The sequence below is a fragment of the Pinus tabuliformis genome, chromosome 6 (genome assembly GCF_031772625.1).
Source record: "Pinus tabuliformis cultivar Carrire ecotype Pingquan chromosome 6, CPIR1, whole genome shotgun sequence".
NCBI lineage: Eukaryota > Viridiplantae > Streptophyta > Pinopsida > Pinales > Pinaceae > Pinus > Pinus tabuliformis.
In genome coordinates, this window is record NC_142292.1 from 1,852,965,637 (window position 1) to 1,852,981,549 (window position 15,913).

Consider the following 15,913-nt stretch of genomic DNA (forward strand, 5'->3'; position numbering starts at 1 on the left):
AGGTTCAACTCTAAGCAACCCTGACCAAGTTACAAGCAAGCCATGTTTTAACTTCACATCAAGCATAGCAAATACTTGAGCTCACCTTCAATGACATAGTTTGCAAGTGTGGTCTTGATCTATGGACACTAAGCATGCCCAAAATTCATTTATGCATATAAAACTTCTTGACACCTCCTCTTATAAATCCTTCATCCTCATACACATATGGTCGTCCTCTAATGCATGGGTAGAGTAGATAGACGATGTTGTATGTATAAGTAATGATTGTATCTATAAGTGACCAAAGAAATCCATGCTCAACTACCTAACTCGTAATGACTCTTCAATTTCCCATGGCAACCCATGATAGGTATTCATCACTTTTTGTAATAGTGTAGTCAAATTGTGCAATTAGAACTGTTGGTGAGGAAACCAATAAGGGTGGACTTTTCATACAACACCAATCACAATTAATTCTCTTGTTAATTCTTTTGCGACAAATTATTAAGTCTAGTGCTATGGTTAATCCTAAAATTATACTTTGCCTAATTCCAACAACCATTGCTCACATAACAACATACCCAATGTAAATGTAAGATGACAACGTATTGTTTTTACATGTCATCAACAATAACTCATTAAATAGTTACCCAAAATATCATGGTGGACAAACCGTAACTCTAATTCTGTTTTACATACTACCCGCAGTAAAGTATTTACCCCAAAACATCATGGTGGACAACACATAACTCTAATTTTGTTAATTCCTACATGGTTTATGTCAATATTCTATTATTGTACAAGATGGCAGTGCAATTTATAGCTACAAAACTTACACACAGTCTTTGAGTTTTTTTGGCTATCCATGTGAAAAGATTACGAGATTTTCTACCCTCCGGTAGATGCACACTCCTTAAGAGGATCACATCCTTAGGGAAGAAAAATTAATACTAGTGACAATCAAGGCAATTAACCATTGCACACCTTTAAGGTTCTACGTAATAGCATGAAAATTCTAGGGATTTCTACTGTACAATAAGTCAAAGTCAACTACATATTTTCACTATGTGCATGTGAGAAAAAGTAACAACCCTCAATATGTTTGGTGATTAACTTATGTAATTCTGAGAGAAAAAGCACAAATCCTTCCTAAAAATGCAACAAGATTGTTTCCAAAATTAAGCTCATAATTTGGCATCAAAAGGTGTTAACTTATTGTAATCTGCTATCTATGGTTTTAGAAGAGCACTCTGAAGGTTATCATGCAAATGAGTGAAAGAGCAGACCCACAAACTTCATTAATTTATATTCAACAATATCAAGGAAATTGACACTAGCCTTGAACATTTGAAGGGCCCTTTTTACACAGTGCACAAGTGCATCAACATAGAACTATTTTAGGTACATTGTTCAGATTTCAATGTTGTATCTAGCCATTTAAATGCTTTTTTCCCAAGAGAAAAATATAACTATTGTAAGGCTGGAACTTAAAATTGTATGGGATTATTTAACAAAGTGATGGGATCACTATGACATTCCATGAACAAAATAATACTTAGAACTAGTTACCACAACCAACAAGGAACTTCCATCATGAAACTAATCCATTAGAATGCTACTCCAAACTTAAAGAGGCATGTGTTGGCATAATGACAAGGAGATTTGTACTAGGCATGTGACTCATGGCATGTAGTTGTTTAACCTCAATGTTTAATGTTCAATATTATGTTTTGAATCCTCTTGCATGTTTTTAGCATCATGCTCACTATTCCACACCCTGCATATTTAATAACTATACACAACACTTAAACAACTCAAGCATGTGGCATACAGGAAGAACATACCTAGTGCTGCAATCTGGTAACCATGCACAGTCAAGTGAATGGTCCAGTCATGAATGGGATATCAAGGTAATGGGTCTGCTATATGGTCACTGGTATAAGGCCAATAGTTCTTCTACCAACCATTGGCAGACTGCCACAACTGCAGCTATCTAGCATATGATTATGTCCCAGTGACTAGGTCAAGGATTCTAGAGATTTGTCTCCACCCTTTATTGCTTCAAGGATTCTAAAGATTAATCTCCACCCTATAATTATTTAGCAACTCCATCTAATGTTGGGAGTCCAAAATGTGCCAAATCTAAGCACTCATAGGATAATAAAGGTATTGATAATATCCATACAAATGCAAAGTGAACAAGACCTCATTCACACTATATACATGCATGTACCGAAATTGGAACCATTAGCACAATGTTAACCTACTTAGTACGATAATCAAGGTCATTATAGTAGTCCTCGTGCGAGGGTGCTCAATTGGCGAAGGGTGCATTGCTGGCAGATGGTTCATTATTGGCAAAGAGTGCCCAACAGGTGGTTGGTGCATTACATGCGGAGGTGACACCATTTGGGCCACTAGTATGAGTTTCCTTATTGCCAGATGTTCCAAGATCCATAAGAATGTTCTCCATTGTACAGTGTAGTTGTACAGGCTTGGATGAGGATTGGCCATTAGTGCGATGTGTATGCTACCTATAAGGTTTGGTATCTTGCGAGGTAGAATCCATAGGGTTATGTGAAGAGAAGCTCTTTGTAGATGAGGAAATATGCTGGAACTGAAGCCCCAAAGCACCATCGATGGCTCACAGCACAACCCAGGCGCGACAAATGTGAAGTCTAGGTCCCAAACACATCCCTCCAACACAATAGTAACATCTTCTTGGTCTATGAGGCGACGACCCAACATATTACAAAGAGACCACACATTATCACTAGTGATGCCCATCTCCTAGGCCTCTTGGTCTGCATCCGTAGTGATGAGGGATGCTATCATAAAATTGTTCTGTAACTAGGTGCCGATAGTGACGAGAGATGATTTCATCATATTGTTCAATGTCTTGGCTGTGTCGAGGAGGGAGAGATGGTTTGCCTCTGCCTCTCCTTCCTCAATGAGGTCTGCCACACTCCCTCACCATAATCACTGTGAAAGGACGCTGTAACTAACCCCTTTGTTATATATTGCCTTTAGTTGTTTACAACTAACGTCCAACTTTCTGTTGCCCAAGCTTTTAACATTCTTAACATTCTTCGTAGGCAAGCCATTATTGTCATTAGGTAAACATTGATGGGCCATAAGTGCTCAGTCGAGAGGAACTACACTCAAATCAGAAATTTAATAAATAAAAATTTAATTAATATATAAAAATTGGAAAAAATTATCCTTTATTAAGTAATAAATATAATGATATTTTTTTAATAAATATTTTCTTCACTAATATATGAGCTTAAAAAATAATTAAAAAAGTACATTACAAAATAGGAACCGACATTATGAATATTTAACCATTAACCTCAGAAATGACCTTGCATTCATCTCAATGCTTCGATGAGATTTAATGAAAACTGGGTAGGTATTCAACTGGGTAGTATTCAACGCCTCCCTCAGTTTTAATGAAATCTTGGTACTTCGTTGGTTTTACAGACCTTCTAGCCTAAGTAACCATAATGTATAGAATATGTCATTGATGGCGCCTGCATAAATGCTCTCGGGAATGCGAAGGCGGGTTTTGAGTTTATACAGAGGATTTCTACGAGCAGCTCGAACCAAAGAGCTCCCCCAGCGATGCAGAATATAACAAATTGTATAGGCAGAGTTCAGAAAAATGCATAGTCCGTAGATAGAAAGGATTTCATCTACATCGATTATTTTCTCCGCAGAGGCAACAAGCATTTTGAGCTATTGAAGACCGCCACTGTAGGTTTATTGGTTATCGAGGTCAGATGATTTTTGTTTTATATTTTCTGGGTGATTGCATTTGATTTGCTGTAAACTGCAGCTAGTCTAGGGTTTTCAGGGTTTTGGATTTGGGGTTTCTCAGAGAGAAAGTTGTATTGGTATGGCGGGTTCCGAGGGGCAGATCAGGGTTCCGGCTTAAATACGATTCTGCATGCAGTATCTAAGCCTAAGCCTCAGCGTAACCTCAGGTCTTTATTTATGCCTATATACCCGAAGCCCTAATTTTAGGGCATGATGGTTGTCATAACCCAGAACCGTAATTTTGGGCCATGATGGCTGTCAATAACCCTAAACCGTAAGTTTAGGCCAGGACGTATACCAAATTTGGTTCATTTTAAGCAAGATTGAACGTAAAGCTCATTTACCCTAAACATACCGCAAGGTGATAAAGTTGCCCTAGAGGCGATTTGAGTTTTTATTATATTCTAAAGTGGGCAATGCTCTGGACATCTTCTGAGTTCTTTTATTTTGTTTTGATGAATTCTTTTTTTAATTGGTTATCCTATTTGGCTTTTGTTGAAAATTGAAAAATTAGGTGTATATAACGACAAATATTTTTATATTTGATAAACAAGGTGCTTGCAAAACGTCATTTGTTGATGTAAATTTGATATTGTTAACCAGTGATAAAGGAAATTGAAAATGATAACGTTCCTGAATTTATCCTTTTGAGACTCATGCACAACACAGACTCCATAATATCTTATTTGAGTAGCTGGAACACGTGGAATATACTTTTTTCCTATCTGTCTACTTCATTTTTATTACCATATTATTTAGCATTCAAATATCGTTGTTGTCTAGATAACCAAAAGCATGTTATCTTCAGAAGAGGCATTTAGTTCAAGGAAACCCAATTGATTTATGAGCTCAGCTTCTTGAAGAGAGCTTAGCCATATGCTATTTTTTCATCACAATCAACATAAACAAAATAATCATCAGCCATATATTGGTCAATTCAAGCACTTTCAGTGCTTAGACCTTGGGGTTATAAATGTTGCCACTTTCATGCTGCCAGCAGAGGTAACTATTGCATCTGTGACCGGTTGGAGGTCTCAGTGACCTTGATGGCTCACGGATATTGTGCAAGTCCTAGGTGACTTTGGCATAATAGATACCCATTTGTTGTGACACCTAAGCCAAAGGTAGGCCACTTTGTTATCAAGGGGTCATTTATCAATCAAAGAAAAAGAAGACTAATCGAGATGTGTCATGAGAAAGGTATGGTTGTTTTTGTTGCACCAAAATTCTCTCACGTGCCTCTCTTTCCCAAAGCAGAAATGAAATCAATTATGAGTTTGTTGAAGCATGTTACTGTTAGAAATACTGAGAGGGGGTGAATCGATATTTCTTTTCAATTGTTATTTTTTACTAGTTAGATCACTTATAACTTGAACACAAAAAGAACAATGATAGAATAAATAATTTTATTAATCAGAAATAATGAGGACTCCAATCCTCTTCTTTACAATAAATTAAGTGCAATAATGTGTAGGGCTCCAACCCCAGATGAAGACACTAATCCTCAATCTCACAGGCTCCAACTTGTAGTTTGCTAAGCATCGACTTGGACTTCCCAAGGCTCCAACCTTGTCACTTTGAGGCACCAACCTCTAGGGCTCCAACCCTATCTCTAGTAAAGGCTCCAACTTGGTCTTCTTGAGGACTCCTATCCTCTAAGGCTCTAATCCACTACTTTAATCTATACTTTGTCAAGCACCAACTTGGACTTCACGAGGCTCCAACCTCTAGGGCTCCAACCCTATCTTTTCCAAGGCACCAACCTTGTCTCTACAAGGCTCCTACCTCTAGGGCTCTAACCCTCAACTGAAATTCATCAAGATAAGATTGATGATTCTTTATGGCTCCCAATATCTTCTGCAACAAGCCCTATCTATCTTCAACAATGCCTCCTCCAAATGATTTTGGCATAATAGATACCCATTTGTTGTGACACCTAAGCCAAAGGTAGGCCACTTTGTTATCAAGGGGTCATTTATCAATCAAAGAAAAAGAAGACTAATCGAGATGTGTCATGAGAAAGGTATGGTTGTATGGTTGTTTTTGTTGCACCAAAATTCTCTCACGTGCCTCTCTTTCCCAAAGCAGAAATGAAATCAATTCTGAGTTTGTTGAAGCATGTTACTGTTAGAAATATTGAGAGGGGGCGAATCGATATTTCTTTTCAGTTGTTATTTTTTACTAGTTAGATCACTTATAACTTGAACACAAAAAGAACAATGATAGAATAAATAATTTTATTAATCAGACATAATGAGGACTCCAATCCTCTTCTTTACAATAAATTAAGTGCAATAATGTGTAGGGCTCCAACCCCAGATGAAGACACTAATCCTCAATCTCACAGGCTCCAACTTGTAGTTTGCTAAGCATCGACTTGGACTTCCCAAGGCTCCAACCTTGTCACTTTGAGGCACCAACCTCTAGGGCTCCAACCCTATCTCTGGTAAAGGCTCCAACCTGGTCTTCTTGAGGACTCCTATCCTCTAGGGCTCCAATCCACTGCTTCAATCTATATTTTGCCAAGCACCAACTTGGACTTCACGAGGCTCCAACCTCTAGGGCTCCAACCCTATCTTTTCCAAGGCACCAACCTTGTCTCTACAAGGCTCCTACCTCTAGGGCTCCAACCCTCAGCTGAAATTCATCAAGATAAGATTGATGATTCTTTATGGCTCCCAATATCTTCTGCAACAACCCCTATTTATCTTCAGCAATGCCTCCTCCAAATCATTTTATCAATGAAAACCTTGTTTTCTTAGAATATGTTACCACAACCCTTCATGTTACCCAAACAATCTCTCCTGTTGTCACCTCATGATTGCTTCAACACCTCATAGTCTCCAATAATATCTCCAAGACCTTCAAGATGTCTTCAATAAGCAACCCAAGTTCTGCACCCGCTCTAAGCCTCTTCAAGGGCTTCTTCAAGAACTCTTCAAGAGAGTCTTCACAATGCTTCAACAACAAAATATTTCTTAATGCTACTATTGTAATATGAGTTTCTTTACAAGCCTTCTTTCAAGATGACTATCTTGAGTTAACTCCAAAGGATGTCTATCCGAGCTCTCCACAAATGATACTGTTAGTTTGAGTCTCTCAAACTGTTTACTGGTTTGGGGTTTGCACAATTCTGAGCTCTCTATTCGCTGTAGTGTAGGTTGAGTTGTTTACTGGTTCGGGGTTTGCACAAGTCTGAGCTCTCTATTCGTTGTAGTGCAGGTCAAGCTCTAGCCAAACATAGGTGATTGTCCTTAAAGTAATCACGGATCCGATGCGTAGTTCGAGCTCCACAGGTAACTATAACTCCGAGCCTTTAAGCTATTTCCTCTCCATTGATAGTCTGAATATTACTTCACACTTTTATATTAAGATCTGGACTCCACCAGGATTGTACTACCCATGATTTCGTGCTCCACCAGAACTGCAATGTCCCACAGATTTGGGCTTCATCGAAATTGAAATGTTCCTCGATCCGAGCCACAAGTCTTCTATAGATCCAATTTTCAAACTCTAGAGTAGATATCCTTCAATTCCTTCTCGATGTTCCTCATTCACGAGTTGTGACTGTAATGTATCTTTGTAGTAGATCTTCACTGAGTCGATACTTGAAATGAAGTATTTGACTTTTGTTTATACGATTTTCGCCAATAAATGAAAAGACGCATTCATTAGAGGAGAGGCCAACTTGTGCATGAGGTAGCACATTGAAAATATATTAAATAAATGTCGGAAGGAGTCTTTGTTAATAATCGACGAAATATAACATAGTTTTATTGTTATGGAAATGATATTATAATAGCAAGACAGGAGGGCTCATAGCGAATAACGTGAAACCATATTATAATGGATGCCGTGAAGTCCTACATGCCACATCATCACTTTAGTCTTCGTACATCGGCACCACAAGGATATCAAAGGTTTGTATTGAAAGCTTTAACATGACATGCTTGTAAGACTTACGATATAGAAAAGTTCCGATGAGGCGGACATGATAATATATTAGACACATTATGATAAAGCCAATAGGGTTCGCAACCATATCAACAATCGACAATCGAAGGATCTTATTGGAGGTGCTATTCAAAAGTTCCGATAAAGGCAGATGCAATTAGATAATTAAATCATCAACTTAAATCATGTCGGGTTTGCATATCGGAAGTCAGAGATCGGAGGTCCATATCGGAGATCGAGGGTCCATATCGCATCGGAGGTCCATATTGCACATCGGAGATCGGAGGTCCATATTGCACATCGGAGATCGGAGGTCCATATCGCATATCGGAGATCGGAGGTCCACATCGCAGATCAGAGGTTGAAGATCGGAGTTTTGAGTGGTGACACAATAAAAATGCCAATATGATATTTCCTTGGTTTGGTTTTATTATATGCATTGTGATATGTTCCAATAATGGATTATTAAGGTTTCTAAAGTCTATTACTCTCATAACACTGCTTTTCCTTTTGGCTCTTTCTCTTGGGCATGTGCGGTCTTCTCTTGGATCTGCTCCTCCTTGGATTGTCTTGGCTCTTGCTCTTGGCTTCCGATGACTTTCATTTGGCTCCCGATGGCTTCTTTTTGAACTGCTTCTCGCTCTTCTCTTTGGTACTGCTCCTCTTTCTCTTTGGGTCCAACGCTTCTTGGGATTCTATCTCTGTGTATATATATATATATATTCAATGCTTATGTTATATTCGATCCATATGGCCATCAATGACAACACTGACATCTCAACAATTACGTCCTAAATGTTGTTTTTCCATGATATTGGTGTCTAGGATAGAATCTTAAATTACTGACGCTACCAAACCAATTATCACAACAAGTCTACTTTGCACAACGAAATATTATACAACAATAAATATACTAGTGCACAAAATATACACAACTTTTTACACAATTTTACAACACTCCAACTTTGTTATATTTTAATTAATTTGATAATACAACAGTCTAGGGCTCCCGTACCAGGGATAATGGCCCTCATCCACTAGTACAAGAATACAAGATACAAAATACACTAACGATCTAGCTGATGTAGTGCACAATCACAACTTGTTGTATCTTGTACACTGCGGGTCCTTTGCTTATGTTCTGAAACACTTGCCTTTATCAATGCAAGTACTTTAGGCCATTGAACCTTAGCTATCCAATTTGCTCTCTAGCTCATCATAAGTCCATCTACAACCAACACATAGGGTATTTATGCACACTAGCTGCTCCTTCGTCCTTCAAGGCAATAACACTTTGAGACTTCTATCCACAGTTTCTCCTCAACTCTTTTGTGACTTTTCTTCCCATTATAATCTTTTTACGTTGTTCCAATGAAGACTAACATAGGGCAGGAGGGCTACCACGTATCATCATCGAATGTCACTTCTCCAACAATGAACACGTGCTATCCAATTTGCTCCTGGTTAGCCAAACCTTGAGCTCCTCTAAATTGCCACTCCTAGCAACCACCTTTGTCCATCAAGGCGTTGCACTTAGGACTCAGACTAGGGCACTTTCATGCTACTCTCCAACATACCTCAAATGCCCAATACCAATGTCCAATCTAGGACCTCATCCCTAGCATCATTTCAACAAAAATACATCAATAATATACCTCTTTACTCCTCAAGGGTTAGCGTAGTACAATTGTAGGTCTGGTTCACCTAGTTAGGGCTGTTGGCAAGTTGCTACAACTCTCTTTTCTACCTCCTTACCTCCTCCAAAGGCTGCGACCTCCTTTCAAATAGTTCTTTGCACTCTCCTTAGCTGATTTGGGCTAATTCCAGCCCTCAAACCTGCCTCACGATCCACTTGCTTCCAAAAGACGAGGCCTGCGGCATACTTGGACTGTTCCTCAACCTTTCGGCCCCCTGTCCAAGATGTTGTAGGTCTGTGGCCTACTTGAATTAGCCTTCTAGAGCTACGACCCACTTGTAGAAGAGAGTTCCCATGCAAAACAAGGCTAAGACACCATGCAAAACTCCTTCAAGGACTGCAACTTCCTACCTATAACTTCTCAACCTTGAAAGATACCTCAAGAGACAAAATAGGCCTTATCTTTCACGTCTAGCCTTCTTCTCTAGCTCGATTGCATAAGAGATGTATTATCTATGAAGTGATGCACTTGGATGTGAGGAAATGACCTCACAATCACCCTATATTTATATCTAATATAAGGGCTTCATTAAACCATCATGGAGGGCTTGTACAACTGTCATACAACACAAGCATACATGACTTGTCATCCACAAAACCCACCAGCTACAAAGAAAAATGAATATCTCATCATAGACACCTCGGATTTGAGTGATTTTTGTTGCCTCTTTCTCCTCTCGAGGTCCTCTATCATCTCAAATAATCACATGTCAAAATCTCCTCATGGTTTCACACCCACAAGCTTGGGTGCAAAAGCCACACCTTGGGTTCCAAGCCCACAAAGCACTTTTGTGGTGCTCCAATGCCTAAACCCCGAACTCTAGGGCTTGGAGTACCTCCCAAGCTACCAAAAAATCAGCACTAAGCTGCATTTGTTTTGGCTTAGGGAATTTCTGAAAGAAGAAAGACAATAAGAGCAGAAATATTTGAAAACAACAACTAGAGAATACCAGTTCTAATCCTTTAAGAATATGGGTGATTTATGGTATTTGGGAACACACGGACAACATTATGCATTTATATTAAAGAAAACATTCATGATATCAAACCCCAAAATAGAAACTCAACTTCTCAACCTTGAGGTTCCAAGCTATTAAATGAGTTGTGTTTTTTTGGACTATTTGCACTTGTAACATTCATCTAAAAGAAAATATATAACCCAGTCTCACAAAAATGTAAACTTAAATATGTTCTAAAATCCAAGAAAATAAATCAACAAAAGGTTCTGCACTAGTCTGCCAATCTTTTTCAATTGGTTCACATAAATTCGCAATGCTTTGACATTGAAGTGAACAAAATCTCTCATATCCCCAAGACACATCTTAAGAGTCAATATAGAAAATGTATTTTTGGTGGATTCAATTTACTGGGACAATTTCATCATGGATCCTATCTTGAATGCTTAATTCCTCTCATTAAAAGCTTGCATTCTCATTTCCCAAACTTGACTGAAGTTGCACAGTTATTTCTTTGCCTCAAGGTTGTTATGAAATACAAAATAAAATAGCAGTGGCAGTGGACAATATTTCAGTTCTTAATGCCCCAATTTTCTAGGCAATCAAAGAGAAAAATATACTGAAGTGTTCTTGATAAGTTTCAGCCCTCTAGGAAAATTTTATCATACATAAACCAAAACTGAAAACTCTTATTTCAAGCATTAAAATAACGCTTATCTTCTCCGATTTAGGCTTGACTGAACTAGCTGGTTTGATTGTTTTCGAGCAAAAACTGGTCTGAACTACTGCGAGGGGCTGGAAAAGACCAGTTCAGTACCTAATCGACCTTTTTCCAACGAGCTGGCTAGTTTTGTACGATGTGACTAAGGACCCTTGGAACACAATTTTTTTAAAAGAAAACAATAATTTATGAGTGGGGCAACCTAATATTTTGTTGAAATTCTAGTGTTACAATGATCAGAGTAGTTTTTCATAGTTGATAATGACTGTTGATAGAAATTGTTTCTTCTTTATACTTTATTCAACAAGTAGCTATACATGAAAATCTTCAACCATTAATTCTTCAACAAGAGGAGTAAATAGAGATCATAGTAAACAATGAACAAAAGACAATAAGCAAGAGCCAAAGGATACCAAGATTAGCTTCATAGCCAAGGAAAAACCACAAGGCAAAACCCAAAAATTCTTTCCTTATGAGAGAGAGATTCAATCCATCAATAGTACATCAAAATGTTCCAACGAATCCAAAATAGTCAACAATGAAATACCCAATCAAAGTTTGCTCATAGAAGGAGAGAAGTTCCACTTCTGTTAATGAGTAATGTTTGCGTAAGGACGTCAAAAAATATGTCTGAAGTCATTGTGATAGGAGTTCAAAGTCCCATTGAAATAACCACAAAAGTTGCTAACGAGTTGTCCAAAACCCTAGATCAACTTCAGAATTATGTCACCTCAAAAGGAGCGAGTTTCTTCGCAATCTTTGGCCAGAAAAGAGTCAACAGAATAGAAGTATAGATGATCCCAACCAGACCCAAGTCATTGTAGTCAACGAGCCTTTGAAGGAGATCCAAAACGCAGTCAAAAGAACCCTCTTTATCCTCTTCGCACTTGTGGATATCTTTGTAATTGTAGACTGAATTGTTGTGATGGATGATGATTGAAATGAATGCCAATGAACTTGTAGGTGTCATGTGAGGGCTAGTTAGTCCTAATGGGGTCAACATGATGGTCTTGAAGGAGCTGAGTTGAAGGGTTTAATTGAGCTCACTTGAAAGTGACCAAAAATTGATTTCTTCTTCAAGTATGCAATGAGAAATGTCAACTATAGATACGTTATATTTCAACATATTCGACCTTTAGGGCCTTACTAATGCAATGCAATTAATGGTAATGTTAAATCTATCACTTTTACTTAAATTTTTAACATTAACATTAATTATTTCATAATGTTTGAGAGTATTTCCAACCTCATTATATTTTGTATGAAGAAAGTAGAATTTTAGGTCCCACTCAAATCCAACAAACTTAACAATTTTTAGGATATCATGATTGGGGAGATTGCAATATTTCCATTGGAGTTTGTCATGTATGAGGGTATGGAACCAACATTTAATCAAGAGCACCAAACTCTCTATGTACCTCGATTTTGGTGGCATTGATTGTTGAGCACCTTTGTCACGATCCTAGTAAAAATGTACCCATCACTCAAGCAAAATCTCGATTTGACATGTTAAGATTCTTTTATCATATTTTAATGCTTGGAGGATGATAGCGACAATGAGGACCCAATAAAGGCAATTATTTTGATGATATGTAGGCATTTGTTGTAGCATGATTTTTTTTTTGGACTCTAGAGGCCATCTAGAACTCGTTTGTTGATGTATTTTTGGTTTAGAGATGGATTGCACTTTGTGCTATTTTGGTTATATGCACCCTTACTAGCGATATATATGAGAGTTTGCATAGTTGTTTATAACGCTCTGGATTCACATGAATATGTATTTTTTTCAAAATTTGTATATTTATGAATTTTATGGTCGATTGGTTTTTTGGTTCGATTTTTTTAGGTTTTGGTCTAGTTCACATTTTTGGGCTTTGCTAGTTCAGTGAATGATTCGGTTCGGATAACATTGATGTTAAATCACTTAAGGTAATTGCCCTTACGTCAAATCGGGAAGTCTATATAGCTCGAAATTACAGACCATAAAGAACATAGATGGTAGAAAATCAAATTTGTGATTTACACAGCTATTGAATCATTGATAACTTCATTAAAAAGTAGTTGTATAGGTACATACCATAGGTTTATTGCTCTCTAAAACCCTAGCTGGGGAAAACAAAAAAAAACTTTAGCTCAACCAAGGATCTCCAACATCCATTAAGCACTCAAACAAATCCTCCAAGGCAAGACATCTTTTCCTCCTCTTCTTCTTCACCAAATATACTGCTAGGGTTTAATCTCAAAACTCTAATTTCAATACTCCAAGGGATGAAACCCTAATTATAGACTTCAAGATATTGTGAGATGATCAATAAACCCTAGCAACTCCATGAGAGAGAGAAAGCAGATATAAATGAAGATATAATAGAGAGAGAATGAGTAGTGTGCTCATCTTAGTCACATCTATAACCTAAGTTGTAGGAAACACACCCTCTCGTACTAGTTAGGTTTTTGTATTGAAACATGACTAAAGTGTGTTTGAAACATTTTTCAATCCATATCAAATGCATTTCATGTGTGGAAATGTGTTTTGTGCATATTGAAATAAGTATCCAAAAAAAAATTGTCATGACTTTACCACAATTTGATTGTTGGGGTCCACATTTTTTGTTTTAATGCTTCATTAAAGGTTAATTATGAATTGATGAGAAATTTAGAAGCATCTAAGACTAGAAAATTTTCTTTAAAAGATGGTTTCACTCTCAATTTGCACCAAAAATATTGCCAATTAATGGTAATGTTAAACTCTTTAAAGTTGAGAGTGGTTTAAACCTCATCAGACTTCATATGGAGAAAGTAGAATTTCATATCTCATTGAAAATTCAATAGACTTAATAGCTTTCAAGATTTTAGGATTGGTAGGATTGCAACATTTTCATTAGATTCCATCATGTATAAGGGTATGGGATTGACATTTATTTAAGATCACCAAGACCTAATGTACCTTGATGTTGTTGATATTGATCTTTTGACTCCTGTTGTGGCCTTAGCAAAAGTGCACTCTTCACTCAAGCCAAAGTCATTGATTAGGTATGTTAAACTTTTTCTACCATATTTTAAAGCTTGGATTAAGTAGTTTCATCAAAATTGCATGTTGTTGACTAATGTGCTTCAAGGATTGAGATAGATGCAAAGGGTGATGATACTGATTAGGATCCCAATATAAGAAATGGTGGAACATTGCTTGTCATTTATGTTTGTCATTTAAATGTTCTTGCTTGTTTATTTGTAATGCTTTCTTTTCGAGTTTCAGTATAATGTGCTATATATAAAATGAGACTATACACACACACACACATGCATATATGTGTGTGTGTGTATATAGTTCTATATATACACATGTATATTTGTGTGTGTGTATATATAGTTCTATATATACACATGTATATGTCTGTGTGTGTGTGTGTGTGTGCATGTCTATATATATATATTGAGTGGGTCTAATGGTTAAAAACATGTGTTTCATCCTAAGAGTTCACATGTTCAAATCTAGAGGGGGATAGAGTATGTGCACCTCCGTAAACTTTAGCACAATCAAATTTTTGCTTGGAGGTAGGTCCCTTATGCCACAAACAAAGGCGTATCATACTCCACTAGGTCCAGTCTCCTTGCATGAACATCATCACAACCAAGTTTCCCCAAGCCAACTTCAAGCTTCCATATAGGAATTCAAGCTACCTCATGCTGTCTACCTCTTGATGCCATCCTCAAAGATGTAATATGCTCCTTCTCTTAAGGACAATTTTCTCCAAGCGAGCAACATCATCATGTGGCCATTATGAAGGATGTGACTTAAGCTATTAAGGGAACTCCAAATCCATAAGGAATAATGTCAGACAATCACCTATAACTAAGGTCGATCAATCACTAATTAAGCAACATCCAATGTGCAAATCCACCTCGAACCAACCAAGGGCTAAACATACACCATGCATCCCAAATCTCATTAAGCACCCCTAAACATGGTGTAAAGATTTTTGGAGTCACTTGAAAGTTGATAGGTTTCCGTGGTGAATGTTTTCCTTGAAATGGATTTAGGAGTCAATGGATTGCAACTTGTGCCTAAAGATTGTGAGTATTGTTATAGAAATCTCACTCATAATCAACTTTGGCAGGGGTTTGAAAAATGAAAATTGGGAAAATTCAACAAAAAATTGTCGACCAATAAAAGATTCATAAAGTAATATTTTTCAACTAAATGAAAACATGAACTTAAAGCATCAGATAGTTACATTGTGACATAAATATTAAAAGAAGGTATTCAATTATCATATATAGGTTGTCCAATCACATACATCATATATTAACCATCAGTGGTCGACAGGGTTGAGTTAAAATTCAAGAGTTTAAAATAAAATTAAAAATTAAACTATAATATGGATGCGTTAATGACCTTTTCCTCTTTTCTAGGGCCTATTGGTGGAGAGTCTTGGAATTGCATGTCCAATGGAGCTACAAATTGGTGGTTCCTATACTTGATTTTGTTGGTTGTGCATTGGTTGGTCGTGAGTTGGCCAATCTTGCTCTAGTTGGTCTTGCGCTCGATCATCCTCCCTATCTAACTAGGGAAATGAATCCTCCATAATAGGTCTCTCACCCTCCTCAACATTGAGTTAGAAGTGGGATGAATCACATCCAAGTAAATGGCTTGTACATCAAGTGGGTTCTTCAACTACCCCACCCATAATCAAAGGATGTCATAAACATACATCATATCATTGAGGTGTTGATACTCCATCTTATTATGCTTTTGTGAGTGTTTTTTCAAAGAAACTCCAATTGTGT